Here is a 16,076-nt window from a genome sequence, read left to right as displayed (position 1 = left end):
TATGCTTTGGAGGTGTTTGAATACCCCAAGAAGAAACACTTACGACTTCTTGCACCAAGTTTGTTTCTATGTACCTTTGGTATCAAGGCATAACAGGTGGAACCAAAGACCCTGAGATTCTTTACCAAAGGAATGTGCCCATACCACATTTCATAGGGAGTCTTGTTTTTGATAGCATTAGATGTACATCTATTCTTTATATATACAGCACATAGAACTGCATTAGCCCAAAACATCAATTTTACATTTTTGAAAAACATCATGGAGCACACCATATTTAAGATTGTCCTATTCATTCTTTCAGCTACACCGTTCTGTTGGGGATTATAAGGCATAGTTGTTTGATGTTTGATCCCATGTTGGCGAAGATAGTTTTCAAATTCATTTGAAGTGTATTCTTTTCCATTATCAGTGCGAATAGAGCCAATATGAGATTATGCATCATTTTCAATCCATGTATGAAAGTTCTTGAATGTTTGAAAGCATCATATTTGTTCTTCAATAAATAAACCCAACACATTCTAGTGTAGTCATCAATAAATGTCATCATATATTTATTTCCATTTGCAGAAGGAATAGGCATTGGACCACATAAATCTGAATGAATGAGTTCAAGTTTTCTATGTGCTCTTGAATTTGAATCATGAAAATACTGTTTGCTATGATTTCCTAGAATGCAAGCATCACATTGCTTAAGTTTCCTAGAAATTGTAGGAAACCCAACAACACGATTTTTCTTCAACAAGTGAAGGCTGTCATAGTTCATATGTCCAAATCTAGCATTACATAATAAACTTGATGGAAGTGTACCTTCTTCATAATGAGAGTTGTATGAGAAATGTTGTGCACGAGCAAAGGTACCCTGCAGCTTGAGAAGCCTTTCTTTTCCTATTCCCCTCATGACAAGTGAGTGGTCAGATGCTTTTCTCACCTCAAGCTTGCCATCAAACATATGAATGGAGTGAACTTACTGGCGAATTTGGACCAATGACAACAAGTTTCTCTTCAGCTGTGGGAGATATAGAACATGATGCAGAAGAAAGTCTGGAAGACCAGGCAATTTAAGCCTGATTGTGCCAAGCCCTGATGGCTTGAGTTTTGATTGGTCTACAAAGTATACTGCTCCATCAACATTGTCAGTAAATTCTTCAAAAAAATATTTTCTATGAGTCATGTGGCAAGTTGCTCATGAATCAAGCAACCAATCATTTTTCCAAGAAGCAAGTGAAGCATTAAATAAATCTTCATTTACTCCGATATTACATTGTGCCACAACATAATGAGTGGATTTAGGTGCTTTACCTTTGTCTGTGTCATTAGTTTTACCTTTCTGTTGGTTTCTTTTCTGCTCAATTTTGTCCCAAGTTAACCTGCATGTAGAGGTATCATGTGATCCATTTCATTTGCAGTGTATGTAGTGCAAATTTGACTTTTCTCCTTGAAAGTGTTGCCTCCTGCCTCTGAAATATCTTCCTCTTCCTCTTCGACCACCTCTTCCTTTGGAAGAATCTTGGGCAATATTCTTTTCTTTATGAGTAAGGCACACAACCTCTTCAGAAGATTCAGGGGCTGTCTTCTTTCCAAAAGCTTTCTCTGTTTCAACAATTTTTTTCACAAGAGAGTCAAACGTAATATCTTTGAGATTTCCATTTGCTTGCAATGAATCAAGATAATTGGAGTAAGTAGGATAAAGTGGCTTGAGAAAAGTGATAAGAGGAATATCCAATTCAACCTTAGTGGCTTTGATATCATGCATTATAGATTTTACTTCGGATGCAAGAGAAAGAGGATTATTATTTTATAATTCAAGAGTGAAGAGTTTAATCACGAGTTGAACAAATTCAAGTGCAGAATGTGAGTCATAGATTTCTTTCAGCTTTCGTAAGGCTTCGAAAGCAGTTGAAAATGGTGAAATATGGCGACTCACCTCTTCACTTACAAATGCTGCAATTAATGCATAGGCTTTGTTGTTCTTATTTTCCAAAATGGCGAACTCTTTGTCTGAGGTAGGCTGTTTTGGCTCTTTGTCTCCGTCTCCAACACATACTCCTTTCCACAACTCATTGAAAATGAGGGTGTGTTTTATCATCTGGGACCACTCAGGATAGTTCTCCTTGCCAGTGAGAACTATTCCCATAATGGATATGATTGAATGCATTGTAAAATCTATAAAAAAATACTTCTGCTGGCAAAAAAAAATATGTGTACTGTAAAAAATACTTTTGCTGGCAAAAATGTGCTTCAAAATAATACAGCCTTATTCTTCCTTCTTGATTAGGTAAGAAATTGATTTAATATACAAAGAGCAAAACTATATTCTATCCATATAGAATATCACCATTCGTATCATAATATATGACATACCATCACATACTATTGTATTTTCAACCTTCTTTCATACGATATATCAAGCATTCATGCCCTCGACAAAAAAGAACCGCTCACCGCACCATTATCAATATCATGCAATATATATTGTATTCCAAAAACAATACTCATCGCACACATGGTCTTAGTCTCACACACGGTCTTCAAAACAGGAGCACACAACAAGTTTGATTTAAACACCATAGTCATGACCATGTAGGTCAATGCATTCTTCAAGACTAGAGTATGATGAGGAGCGTTCAGAAAACAATGTATATATTATAACAACGTTTATGTAAAGCAACGTTTAACACACAACATTTATGTAAAGCAGCGTTTAACACACAACATTTAAGACCAGTCTCTGCGTGCTTGCAAAGACCCCATATACAATGGGGAGGGGACCGCGTATTCAATGGACTCCACGCTCACCGCATCTCCACGATACCCCGCATCTCCACCAGACCTCACATCTCCACCAGAATCTGAACGGGAACGAGATTTGGGGTTCGATATCTGGTTCAATATCACTATACGAGACTCGATACTGGGTTCATGACTAACCTCAGAGTCTTCCGCAACAATAGGATCGAGAAGAGATTGCTATCTGGTAGGTCGGATCAGTGATAGAGCAACGTGACCAGGAGTGTGTTACTACAGTTTTGAGTGATCTGTGTTTTGGGCAGCAACCATTCTGGATACAGTTGTTTGAGCTCTTTTAATAGAGTTGTAAAGATGTTGGCAGCGGGTCGGAAGGATGAAAAGAATGAGTAGGCTTTGAAAAATCACGTGGGTCATCCCCAAATAGGCAGAGATTGAAAATTTACACTTCTCAGCTCTCCTATCACTCATACCCAGTATCCATATGTAACTGGTACATCAGTCTTGGGTATTAAATATAAATATGGAGTTTTGCAATATCACCGAGCATAACGGTTTAGAGGGCGGACTATTCAGAGAGAATAAAATGTATATGATGCTGTATGGACAGTTGGAGCGGGCTTCAGGAAACTGATACCAGGAAGAGGTATGAGTTATGCAAAATAGGTAAAACATAGGTAGGAAACTGACACCAGGAGTTACACAAAGGATAATTTTGGGAGCTGGCTCTGATACAATGTCAGACCAGGCAGTAACTCCTCAAAATCAATTCGTTCGTATTCATTCAGGTTGGTCTTTATTATATACATGAGGGAGAGACTGTTCACTTCATCTCCCAGTGACTATTCATATTTATTATTATTTATTTACATCAGTTACACTTATTCACCCAATCCTGATGATTAGGTGTCAATAGGGCCTATTCATGAACTAGTCGAAATCCAATCTGATTACAAGCGAGATTGAGGCACAAAAGTATTTAGAGATTGCCAACTTGTTTAGGGTTAAATTCATCCACTTGGATGTAGGTCTTAAATACCTAGGGTTCAAATTGAAGCTGAATGGATACAAAATTTGGACTAGGATTGGCTCATTCACAAAATTTATAAGTGACTCAACCAATGGTCTCATAAATGGATTTCATTGGGAGGTTGACTAATTTTAATCAAATACATTCTCAACAATATTAAAATCTACTGGTTTCATATATATAAATTACCTAAGGGTGTTTCTTTCAAGGTAAATTCCATTGTTACACACTTCTTATGGGTTGGCACCAAAATTGATCGTATAGTCCACCTGACTAGCCTAAAGTTGCTTAATTTTCCTATTAATCAAGGTGGATGGGGCTTTAAAGATGATGCTTCTTTCAACATGGCTCTCCTATTAATTTTCTTTTTGGAGAGCAGTGATGGTCTCTGTTGGAACCCATTTTTGTCTCTGCTCATACACTTTTCATACTACTTTTTGCCCTGTTTTAACCTACATTCGAACTCTTTTCATGTCATTTTGACCTCCTTGTGCCTGGACTATACCCAATTCCTATCCAAGGTAAAAGCATTACAAATGGTGTTGTTTTAGCTATTTTGATGATCAATATTGGGAAGTTGAATGTGTGCTTGTTTGTTTACTAATCATTATGGGTGATAGATGTGAAGATTTCTCTCACAGGGACCCAAGACTTCAACATCAAAATAAAATTTTGCACTCAGAAAAGGAACTACACTTAAGGCATCAATCTAGAATTGCACTATAGGAAATTACACTTGAAGGTTTGCACTTAAGGATGAGCATGATGGTCAACATGACCTCATCGAATTAAATGATGCATAGCCAACTTTCAACCTCCACAACAGAATTTGGTCTTATCATTTAGAACTTTTATGGAAAACTGTTGGATGCTAAGCCTGGATTAGAATGGAATCCGATTGGCATCTCCCTGATATGATTTTTACTAAATTCTAATATGTAGAATGGATTATAAATACCATAGAAACAATGTAGAATGATAGATACACACATACATACAAATGCTTTTGTTATTGTTCTACGGATTTTATCGAATGGAAATTATCTTGGCTTTGGTTTTGCATTGAAGGAGAAATTGTGTTTGCAAGAGCTGTAAATGTTTGATATAGTCATTTAATTCTCTCCATTTTGTTGTAAGTTTCATACCCGGTAGTGGCAAGGGCCCACCACCACTGGACAATTTAATTTCATAGCTAGTAGGCGATTTGATTGCTTTAAGTTTTAGTTTGTTTCTCTGGATTATTCTGAAAGGAATTTAAAATTAGTTTACAACATTGATTGATTGTGTTAATTGTTCTTAGAGCTTCTAAATTCATTTTGCTTACTTAATATCGTTATGGAATTTGTGACATATCTTGTTTTGGTTTCTGAGTGAGCTAGTTTTCATCAGATTGGATTTGGTTATATGGAAAATGAGTAGATTAATTAACATCCACAGTTGGTTGGATTGCACAGTCTCTACAAGTCGATCTCAACAAAAACGTATTTCTTTAATTTCTCTTAGGCACTCTCTGTTCTCAGAGCGAATTAACGATGAATGTAATAACCTCTGTTCACTGCATCTTCAACCCGGCATGTGGATTATTTTCTTCTAATCTAAAATTCCTTTCCTAGCCTTTGCATGAACATTCTATTTCTTGCTACATAACAATGTTTCCCAATCGTAGGCACAACCCAAGTCACAAGCCTGAATTACACAACAAGTGAATTGCACAATGATCATCTCAATTCCTCCATAACAGTCTGATTATAAACACTTATCTGAACTCGAGAAATACTGCATGTTGTGTGTGAGGTAGATGCAACAAGTGAATTAGATTTACAGTGTGGAGCATTGACTGATCAATCTCGTAAAAAATCATTGAAACTTAATAAAAAAATCCCAAAACTGTCAATTAAATTTGGTATTATAATAATTGAGTTGCTGAGATAGCTAATTCCACTTTCGATTTTCCATTCATGACTTGCAGAGCATGTGTCAAACATTAAAAATCGACTTCCAGAACAGAATTTAAGCATAGCTAGTTACTGGAGGATTGTTTCTTTCTTTGATTGATTGGATAATGCAGAATATTACTTTTAACTCGAATTTCTATTATTTTGAAATAGAGTATAGGTTCAGTGTGACATAGGTTTATCAGTTTGAAGAAAAGCTTTCATTGGTTTGATAAGACGAATTGGCATTTCACTTAGTTAAGTTTTCCTTTCATGATGATTGAATGCTAGAAGATTGTATTTTGTTAATCTAGGGTTTGATAGGAGGTTTGAAGTTATTATTTCATCTTAATTTCAGGCATAAGAGTCATATTTGTACTTAGTCAAACCAACAAGATAATTGAAATAGGTTTTTAGTTGGAAATTCTTCTGAGTTGTGCCCAAGAGTGAAGCTTATCACAAAGTCCTAAGGATTTGAAGCTATCTTTGAAAAGTCTAATTTCAAGTCTACTTGCCTTTCGAATATGCTTGAAGTAGATTAGAATTTGCAACTTTTCCTTCAAGAGTAGCATAGGTAACAAAATTAGGGTTTCTTAGGGTTTTCATGAGATTTGAGTTATTTGATGAAGTATTTGGATTAGAAGTCTTTTCTTAGCATATATCTCGTGATTCAAAGTGGGATTTCATTTAAGTAGAATAGTTTTAAGATCCAGATTCCTTAAAATTTTCAAGGTTAAAATTTGATTATTGACTATGCTTGCTAGAATTTGATGAATTGTGTGCTAGATTCAGCTAACTAATTTCATAAAGGAAACCATTAGAACTCTGACCAAGAACTGAATTTAGAAAGTGCAGTACAACTCGTGTTTACGAGCCCGGATTGACATATAGATGCAGGAGAATTAATACCCCCATTAAATCTCTCAATAGTCTCTGCCATTGTGGTATAACAACTAAATACCTCCAGAACTGAGATCTTAATAACTGGGTCCCTTCTGGTGCTTTAGACCATCCTATCATATCTCTTTCATGGTACCATTTTCTCTCGACTAAGCACTAGTTTTTTGGAAATCTAAGATGAGATGTAGGTTCGGGATCATCCTAGAGATTGGACTGTACGCTTACATTCTTACATAATCTAGGTATTTATATGGTCAAAGATATTGCAAATTCTTCACTTTCTTCTTCTTTTTTCACTCATTGGAAATATGCAAATGATATTGGGATGCCAAACCTTTTGATCCTGAAATGGAATCCATACATCACCAACCTAAAACTCTCTGGGATTTTCCTCTCTCCCAAAGAAGACTGTTTAATATGGTTTGGAGGATCACAACATGGAAAATTCATCATTAATGAGGCATATCGGTTAATTTCCCAACCTCCTAGACATATTTTTTTACACTCTTGGCTTGCTCGGCCTTGGAAATGGGATTTCATATTAAAACTAAAGTGTTTTTTTTGGCTAGTGGTTCATAACTAGATTATGAGATGGGAAATACTATGGCAGAGAGGCTAGCAGGGACCTAGAAAATGTTGCCTTTTTTGATCTCATTGTGAGGATGTCAATCATCTTTTTATCCACTATCCTTTTGCAACTTCAATTTGGACATGGGTGCTTCACTTGATTGACTCTCCTATGGATTGGGATTGCTCAGACATTGTTTTCTTCCTTGGAAGTTGGACAGTGGCTCATAAACACCTTCGGACACTGGTATTCTTCATCATTTGGGGCATATGGTAGACTAGGCATGCTCTTATTTATGAGCAAGTGAAGCTTGATATTTGGCAGACCAATTGCAATACCTTATCTTACTATCAACAATTTTCATCCTCATCGTCTCTTGTCCCCAAGTGTCTTCCCCCTCCCCGCAACATATGGGCTATGTTTCCGGTTGGTTTTTTTGATGGGGATTCTTATTTTGGTGTCTATGGATGTGTCATAACCATTCAGTTAGGGCCAACACACTCCTTTCGTTTCCATTGACACTGTGGAACTGGCTCCAACACGCATGCTGAGCTACTTGCACTCTGGGGTGTACTGCATGTGCTATTTGGCTCAGCCTGAGGACACTAACTATATTTGGAGACTCCAAATCTGTCATTGCATGGAAAAATGAGAAGGATACCTTGAATTCTCCAGTGCTCACCACTTAGAAACTCAAAATAAGGTCCCTAATGAAAGAGTTCAACTACATATCTATTTCCCATATCTATCGGAGCCAAAATGGGGAAGCAGATCGACTGTCAAAGGATGGATGCTATTCGGAGCCTGATTGGATCTTCTTCTAGTATTTTGAGAATAAAATTATGTATGGTATGGGTCACTTTGTGATATAATAATTTTTTATTTTTTATTTTTTATTTATTTATTTTTCTGTCCACTGGGTCGATTGCTCTCTATGCAATTTTTTGATTAAAGTCCTTTGTTTTCCAACACAATTTTTGAGTAAAGTCTTTTGTTTTTCCAAGAGTTGTATTCTCCCAAGTGGAAGGTCATATTTAACTATTAATATGATGTGGAATGGTTTTTTTGGTCTATAGGTTTCATCAGATGATGATCAATAATATATCTTCTCACGTATATATGTACTTTATCTGCAGTTTAATAGAAAATTGTTTTTTTTTTTTTTTGTTTTGAAAAAAAAAAAACTTAACTTTTCATTAGAAGATCTATTTTTCTGGTGACTGGAAATTGTGATAAAGAAGAGTACTATTATTGTTTTCTCACATGGCTCCAAAGAAATATTCAAAAGAAGCTACACCAATCAAAACTTGTGAAGGTTCATCTAGGACTTATGAAGAAAATGAAGACTTAGATTTTAGGTCCTCCTAACTAGAGAAAAAAGTCAATGAAATAGATGGTTGTAAGTTGAAAAAAAGTGGATTTATCATGTTCTCAAGAAAACCTAATAAAATAAATGATAGTTGAAATGGAAAAAAATATGAATAAAATTACGGAAGAAATGCAAAATGTCAATAAAGATATACATAAATCCATCAGGGAAGAAATAAAAGAATTATAAACCGTTCTATTAAAAGATCTCCCTAAAAGGGATGTGGAGATTAAGGGAATCATGAACATAAGGAGAAACATGGTATTGCGATTTAATATCATAAGAAGAGTATGCTATCACAATTGAAGATCACAAATACTAAAACACATAACCATATTCATGAAGTTTCAACCCAAGATCCACATCATTAGGGATTCAAATCAACATAGAGGAACTACTATATTCCAAAGATTGATATGAGGAAGTTTGATCGTAATGATAATATAACATGTATATTTCATATGGAACAATACTTTGATCTCCACCAAGTGGCATCCTTACAAAACATAAATATTTCATCCACGTTTTTAGAACAAGACCAACATATATGGTATTAATGACTCTGTGAAAGGAAAACAGATTTTGTTATATCTTGGTCCAATTTTATAGAGGAATTAATAGAACATTGTGGATATACTAATAACAATACATTAGACTTTAGTCAATTGGTAAATCTTTTACAAAAAGGTTAACTTACAAAGCACATTCAATAATTCCAAAATTTGAGTCTCAAAGTAAAGAATATTTTAGAGGATAATTGTTAGACCTATTTATGGGAACTTTAAAGGAAAGTATCCAAAACAAGATGCATCTATTTTAATCTAAATATATAGAGCATGATTTTAGTATGGAAAGGAAAGTTTAAGTAAAAATAGTCCACTAATAACTTTAGAGAAAATCACGCCCCCTCTCCTAAACCGACAAAGTTGACTGTTCAAAAAATGGATGAAAGAAGAGAAAAATGACAATGTTTCAACTGTGACAACAAGTACAATAAAATACATAAATGTAGTGATAATAAATTATTCTACATATATTGTGAAAATGAATATGATCAAGAAGTCAAACTACCTCGAGATTGAGAGCTAGAAGAGACTAGTTTAACAATATCTTGTCCTGCACTAGCCGATATCTCTAGGAACTCTCAAGATATAAAGATTTATAAAAAAAGAAAAAGGTAACAATAATGATTGATTAAGGTAGTACCCATGACTTCATCGATTACACATTGTAAAAACTTCTTAATTTCTTTGTATATCCAACACCAAAGTTTCAAGTAATGATTGAAAATGGAGGTACCATAAAGTGTTTAGGGAAGTGCCATAATATTAAGCTGAATATGGGGGACTACTTGTTGGATAATCCCATGATTGCAATAAAAATGGGTGGTGGCGATGTTTTATTAGGGATCCAATGGTTACAATCATGGGGAACAATGGCCTTTAATTTTCATGATATTTTCATAAGATTTTCTTCAAAAGGAAAGGAAATTGAGCTTAGGGGTATCGAAGGGTGTTAATTTTATTGTAAACATAGCACCTTACACTTTATTCCTAGAATATTACATATCTTTAGATTAATTTTACAGCTAAGTTCACTAACACAATATTCAACAAAAGTAAAATATACCAATCTTAATCACAATGACATGACAAACTCTGCTCGAAACTACTTGGGCTCTTGTCCTAGGATAATGGCCTAACTAAAGAAATACATGTACAACACTAGATTTGATCCAACTGATCAAGCCCTCCCTGGTTGATCTAGATCTCCTTTCTACCCCCTTCCTTAGACCCAACACACTTAGGGTATCACACTTACTGAGATGTATCTCTCAATATTATGTTATTGTATGGTGTGTTTTCTCCTTCTCCTTAGACTTGCTTTAAAACCTTTTGTTGAGCTAAATCCCTAACCCTAATCTCCAAAGTGATTGATGTTCGAGATTAGGTCTTGCCTCATTTGAGATCAAGTTTTGAGATTAAAAAATAATAACTAAAATAATTTACTTTATTTTTTCTAAATTTTCTATAGCTCAACAAGCTAATATAACAATTATGTGCTTTTTTAATTAAAAACTTGGGCTAAGTTACAAATGCAACTTGCTCACAATAGATCAAGTGTTTAAGGAGTCTTTGGGCGACTTCTGCATGACTAGACACTTAGGCCCGTGTAGAAATAATTGTCTAAGATACAAACATCAATGCTCCCTCTTAGCAAGGGAGGTATTTTTGCCCCATGAAATTGACTTTGATCTTAGAACTGCATCTGTTGCCATGGATGCTCCCTATAAATTGGAATCCTTCCCTACCACCTAGTCTAGAAGCATCCTTGAAGTCTTTCTCTCCTTGGCTTGATTCTTAGAAGCCTCATACTCCTGAAAATCTTGTATAGTCATCTTTGACCAAGAGACCTTCTTGGAGTAATATGTAGAATGTTCCTTCCCACTTAAACCTGAAGGTTGACTTTGTTTGAGCCTTTCAACCTTCGAAGCTTCTTGCTCCTTATTCTCTATCACTGATTTGATTCTTCATGTGGCCCTTGTGCTAAGTCCTTCTAACACCCATAAGAAACATGTTGGTTTATATATTTGAAAATATATTCCTTTTAGATTTGTCTCGGTCCTTTGAGACATCAACTACAAGTATGGTCTCCCTCTATCCCTCTGATGCTTGATCTTCACCAATATTGGTGGCAAGCTCTACTAGTATTGTCTTTCGTACCATGCTTTTTCGACCACTATTAACTCATTTTTGTCACAACATATCCCCTTCCAAATGACTCCTTTTTGTCCATTACATCTGGAAGCTACTCGATCATGCCTGGTGCTACATTTTTCCCACATCCTCTACTCAACAACACTAATTGTACTATAGCTTTTTTCTCCTTTTGTTATTGGGCCATCCATAGCCTAATATTGCACTTACAAGCCCTACTTCTTTCTCCTGCAGTGCACATTTCCTTTTTGGCCTCAATGTAACTTTTGAAATCCTCAATTTTTATTAGATAGCTTCCACCAATGCCAACTCCAACATACCTCTACGAAACTACCATGCTATTTGTTGGAAACTCAACCTTCTCTGGTTGTTGGTGACCTATTCCGAATTCTTTTATAACTCCTTGGATCAATATATTTGTTCTATATTAGATCCTTGGATCAATATAGTTGTTAACCTATTCACTTTGTTACATATTCTTCCTGTAAAACCTTGACTGTTGCCACTTCCTTTGTTGTGCAACCAACTGTGGAACCATCTGTCCTTTGCATTAGAAAACTCTTATACCCTTTGCACTCTATCTCTACTACCTCGCACAACTACATGACCCCACTCTCTTTGAAACCTATTGTCTTCCCATCTCAACTTTAAGATCAAATCCATGTTGTGTTGCTGTCCAATTTTGTGTGGTGGCTATGTGACCTTGGTGGTGACTTCTCCCTACTACCTCTCTTAATTGTGCTAACCCTGTTCCCTATTTTCGTGTTTCATATCTCAAACTTTCTGGTGGCAGAATGTCCTTTCTATTGATAATAATGTTGGCTTATCAATTCACCTACCTTCCGCTATACGCTGCCTCACACTCTTGTCCGCTACCAGTCGATCCACTCATTACTAGTCCACACGTTGTTTCCTTCACCATTGTGTTGCATTATGATTCATCAACATTTAGCTCTCAACGATATGGCTTCCCTCGACTAATGGCATGTGGATTGCTATGTCGGTTGATATGGTGGCTCTCCTTTGTCGGTTGTTAGCTTGGCCAAACACCCTTGATCTATTTCACTATTGGTTGGGCTCTACTGTAGCCATATCTATGCATGGCTTTTTGGTGCTAACTCGTAGTTGTTGAAAATCCCTATGCCTAACCTGTCTTGTAGTTGACATGTTAGCCACTTTGGACGATGACCCACTAATCTACCAAACCTCCCTTCACTTTTTTTCTTTAATTTAATTTTATTTCTTTACACTTTAAAAAAATTAAACCTCAGTTGTTGGAAAATTTTCTTTACCCAACTACTTTGTATGAATTTTCTTCAGCCTTTATAGCAAATTTCCTTTGGCCTGCTAAAAATAAATTTCACATCATACGATCACAACCAAATTTGGACTTGACATTCCTACATGAACCATAAACTTTTATTCTGAGATTTGTTTTCTAAAAGCATGATAACTTTGATACCATGTTAATTTTCTTGTAAAGCTAGCACCTGATTCCATAGCTAGGTTCATTAACATGATAATTCAACGAAAGAAAAATTTACCAATCTCAATCACAACGACACAACATAATATTCCCATTAAAATAAGTTCATCATTAAATTGATTTTGAATCTACTTTGGTTCCCACTTGAGATAATGGCCTGACTAAGGAAATGCATTTATAATATTATTTCTAATCTAGTTAACCAAGCACTCCTTGGTTGATCTGGATCTCCTTGTTTCCCTCTTCCTTAGACCCAACACACTTAAGAGTATCATACTCCTCACTAATATGCCTCTCTTAATATTGTGTTGATGTATGGTGTGTTTTCTCTTTCTCATTAGCCTTGATTTTAGAACTTTTCGTTGAGTTAAATCCCTAACTCTAATATCCAAAATGATTGATGGCTGAGATTAGATCTCCTCACTTTAGATAAAGGGATGAGATTAAAACATAATGATTGAAGTAATTTAGTTTAATTTCTGTAATGTTTATTTAGCTCAATAAATCACCATAACAATTACGATCTTTTCATAAGTTAAAATCTTAGGCTAAGTTATAAATGCAACTTGCTCACACTAGAGAAATTGCCTAAGGAGAAATTGGGCTACTTCTACACACTTAGAAACTTAGACCTATGCAAAAGTATATGCCTGAGCTACAAACATCAACAAAGGGAAACCCATTAAGGTGCTCTAATAGCATGAAAAAATTGGTAAAAAAGAGACAACAAGGTGTAATTTCACAAAAAGAGACAACAAGGTGTATTTTCTCTACTCCAATAGATCTTGAAAAAGTTATCAACAATCATTCTAAGGTATTTGGAGAGATGCCTAAGGGTTTTCCACTTTCCTGAGATCATGACCATGCTATTCATTTACAACTTGGAAGTGTTCCACCTAAAATTAATCCTGATAGATATCCACATGCACAAAAAAGTGAGATTGATGATATGGTTCAAGAAATTTTAGAGACTGACATCATTCAACCTAGCCAAAGTGCTTTCTATTCACTAGTGGTGATTTTAATAAAAAATAATGGTTCATGGCGTGTGTCTAGATTACAGATAGCTCAACAAAATAACAATCAAAGACTAGTTTCCTATTCCTATCATTGATGAATTATTAGATGAATTGCATGGAGCAATTTTCCATTCTAAGTTGGATATCCATTATGGATATCATCAAATCAAGATGAGGAAAGAAGACATTCTCGAAACAACCTTTAGAATGCATGAAGGTAATTATGAGTTTTAGGTTATGCCATTTGGACTTACAAACACACCTTCAACATTTCAAAGCTTAACGAATTCTATTTTCAAACCCTTCGTTAGAAAATTTGTGTTAGTATTTTTGATGGTATACTAATCTATAAAAAATCTTGGGAAGAGCATGTACAACATTTCAACAAGGTCTTAACACTAATGGAAGAGAAACAACTATATGCAAAGGCTTCCAAATGTGCCTTTGGGGTTCATGAAGTGGAATATTTGGGTCATACTGTATCACATGAGGGTGTCAAGATGGACCCTAACAAAATCAAAGCTATTAAGGAATTGTGAATCCTCAATTCCTTGAAGAAACTCATAGGATTATTAATATCTATAGGATATTACCATAAGTTTTTCAAGAATTATTGTCAAATAGATATACCTCTAAGAAAATTTTATAATCATTGCTCCCTAAAAATGATAAGAAACCAGTAATTACAGTCCTCTTGAGGGCAAAACCTCCTTTTACAATGAATACAATGTACAAAATAATAACTCATGATCCAAAAACTAGGTATCCTTAGTGTATATATATATATATATATATAGGAGACAAAGGGTACAATTATAATAAAATGGGACCATGAGGAGTTCTTGCTTACATAACAATATAACAATAGAAATGTAATCACTCAATATCTAGGGCTTAACAATGGGTTTTTGGGTTAACATGGGGCATATATACGTATTAACATGTCCCTCCTCTTAAAAAAGTGTTTTCCTCAACACTTGACTATCTAGGGGTATTTCCGCATGAATAAGTCATCTTCCCATGTCACTTGTTCCACTGGTAGGCTCTTAAATTTAATGAGGTACTTAGTAATTGCTTTATTTCTTAGTTGCTTAGTCTATGTTTCCAAAATTGTTTCTAGTTCTAGTATTATTTTCCCTTCTTTATTAATCTCTAGTAGAATAGTTTGGATTAGGATATTGTCATTGATTACATTCTTTAAGTAGGAAATATGGAAGTTTAGAAGTGCATGTGAAGACGGGGGAAAATCCAATTTGTAAGCCGTAATTCCAATCCTCTATAAGAACTTATAGGGGCCATAATACCTAGGATCTAATTTATTGTCCTTTTCTGTTGCCTGAGGGACATTTTTGTTTATATTGTTGTAATCTCACAAATACCCAATCCTCCACTTCAAATAACCCTTCACTATGATGTTGATATGCCTGTTGTTTCATCGTATTTTTTTCCATAACCAAGTTTTCCTTCAATAGTTTGAGAACCTCTTGTTGGTGCTATATGTGGTCCTATACTTCTTGAGGCTTTAAAGTCCCTTTGAAGCCTTTGAAAGGTGATGTGATGGATAGAGGATGATATACATAAAGTGCCATAAATAGTGACATTTTTGATGGACTTTGGAAGGATGTGTTGTACCACCATTCTTCCAAGGGAAACCGTTTGAACCATTGTATTTGTTTATCAAATGGAAAGAAAAATATTTTTCCTTAAACATTTATTCACAATCTCAGTTTTCCCATCAGATTAAGGATGATAAGATGAGTTGTAAGACAATTGCATACCTAAACAAGAAAATAGTTTAGTCCAAAATTTTCTAGCAAAAATTCCCTATAACTTACAATAATATTTTGTATTCCATGTATATTTTTGATTGTTTCCATGAATTCTTCCACCATGATACTTTATTTAAAAGGATGAGAAAGAGAGAATAAGTGGGCATGCTTTTTAATTCAATCTACCACTACTAGAATGAATCTCTTTCCTTTAGATTTGGGTAAACCAATAATAAAATCCATTGAAACTTCTTCCCAATGCTGACTTGGTATGGTTAATGGCTAAAGGAACCTTAGGGTCTTGGTATTATCTTGTTGGCATACCACACATTCCACCATAAAATTTTTCACATTTTCTTTAATACCTTCCCCAAAAAAATATTTGTTTATCCTATGGTATGGCTTCAAGAACCCTGAATGTGCTCCTACATGAGAAGCTTGTAATTTCAAAAGGACCATCTATTTGAGCTGAGAATTCTTACATAATTATAAATGATCTTCACACCATAACAAATCATTTTTCCACATAAATTTTC

The sequence above is a fragment of the Pinus tabuliformis genome, chromosome X (assembly GCF_031772625.1).
Source record: "Pinus tabuliformis cultivar Carrire ecotype Pingquan chromosome X, CPIR1, whole genome shotgun sequence".
Taxonomy (NCBI): Eukaryota; Viridiplantae; Streptophyta; class Pinopsida; order Pinales; family Pinaceae; genus Pinus; species Pinus tabuliformis.
This window is presented reverse-complemented; position numbering follows the sequence as displayed.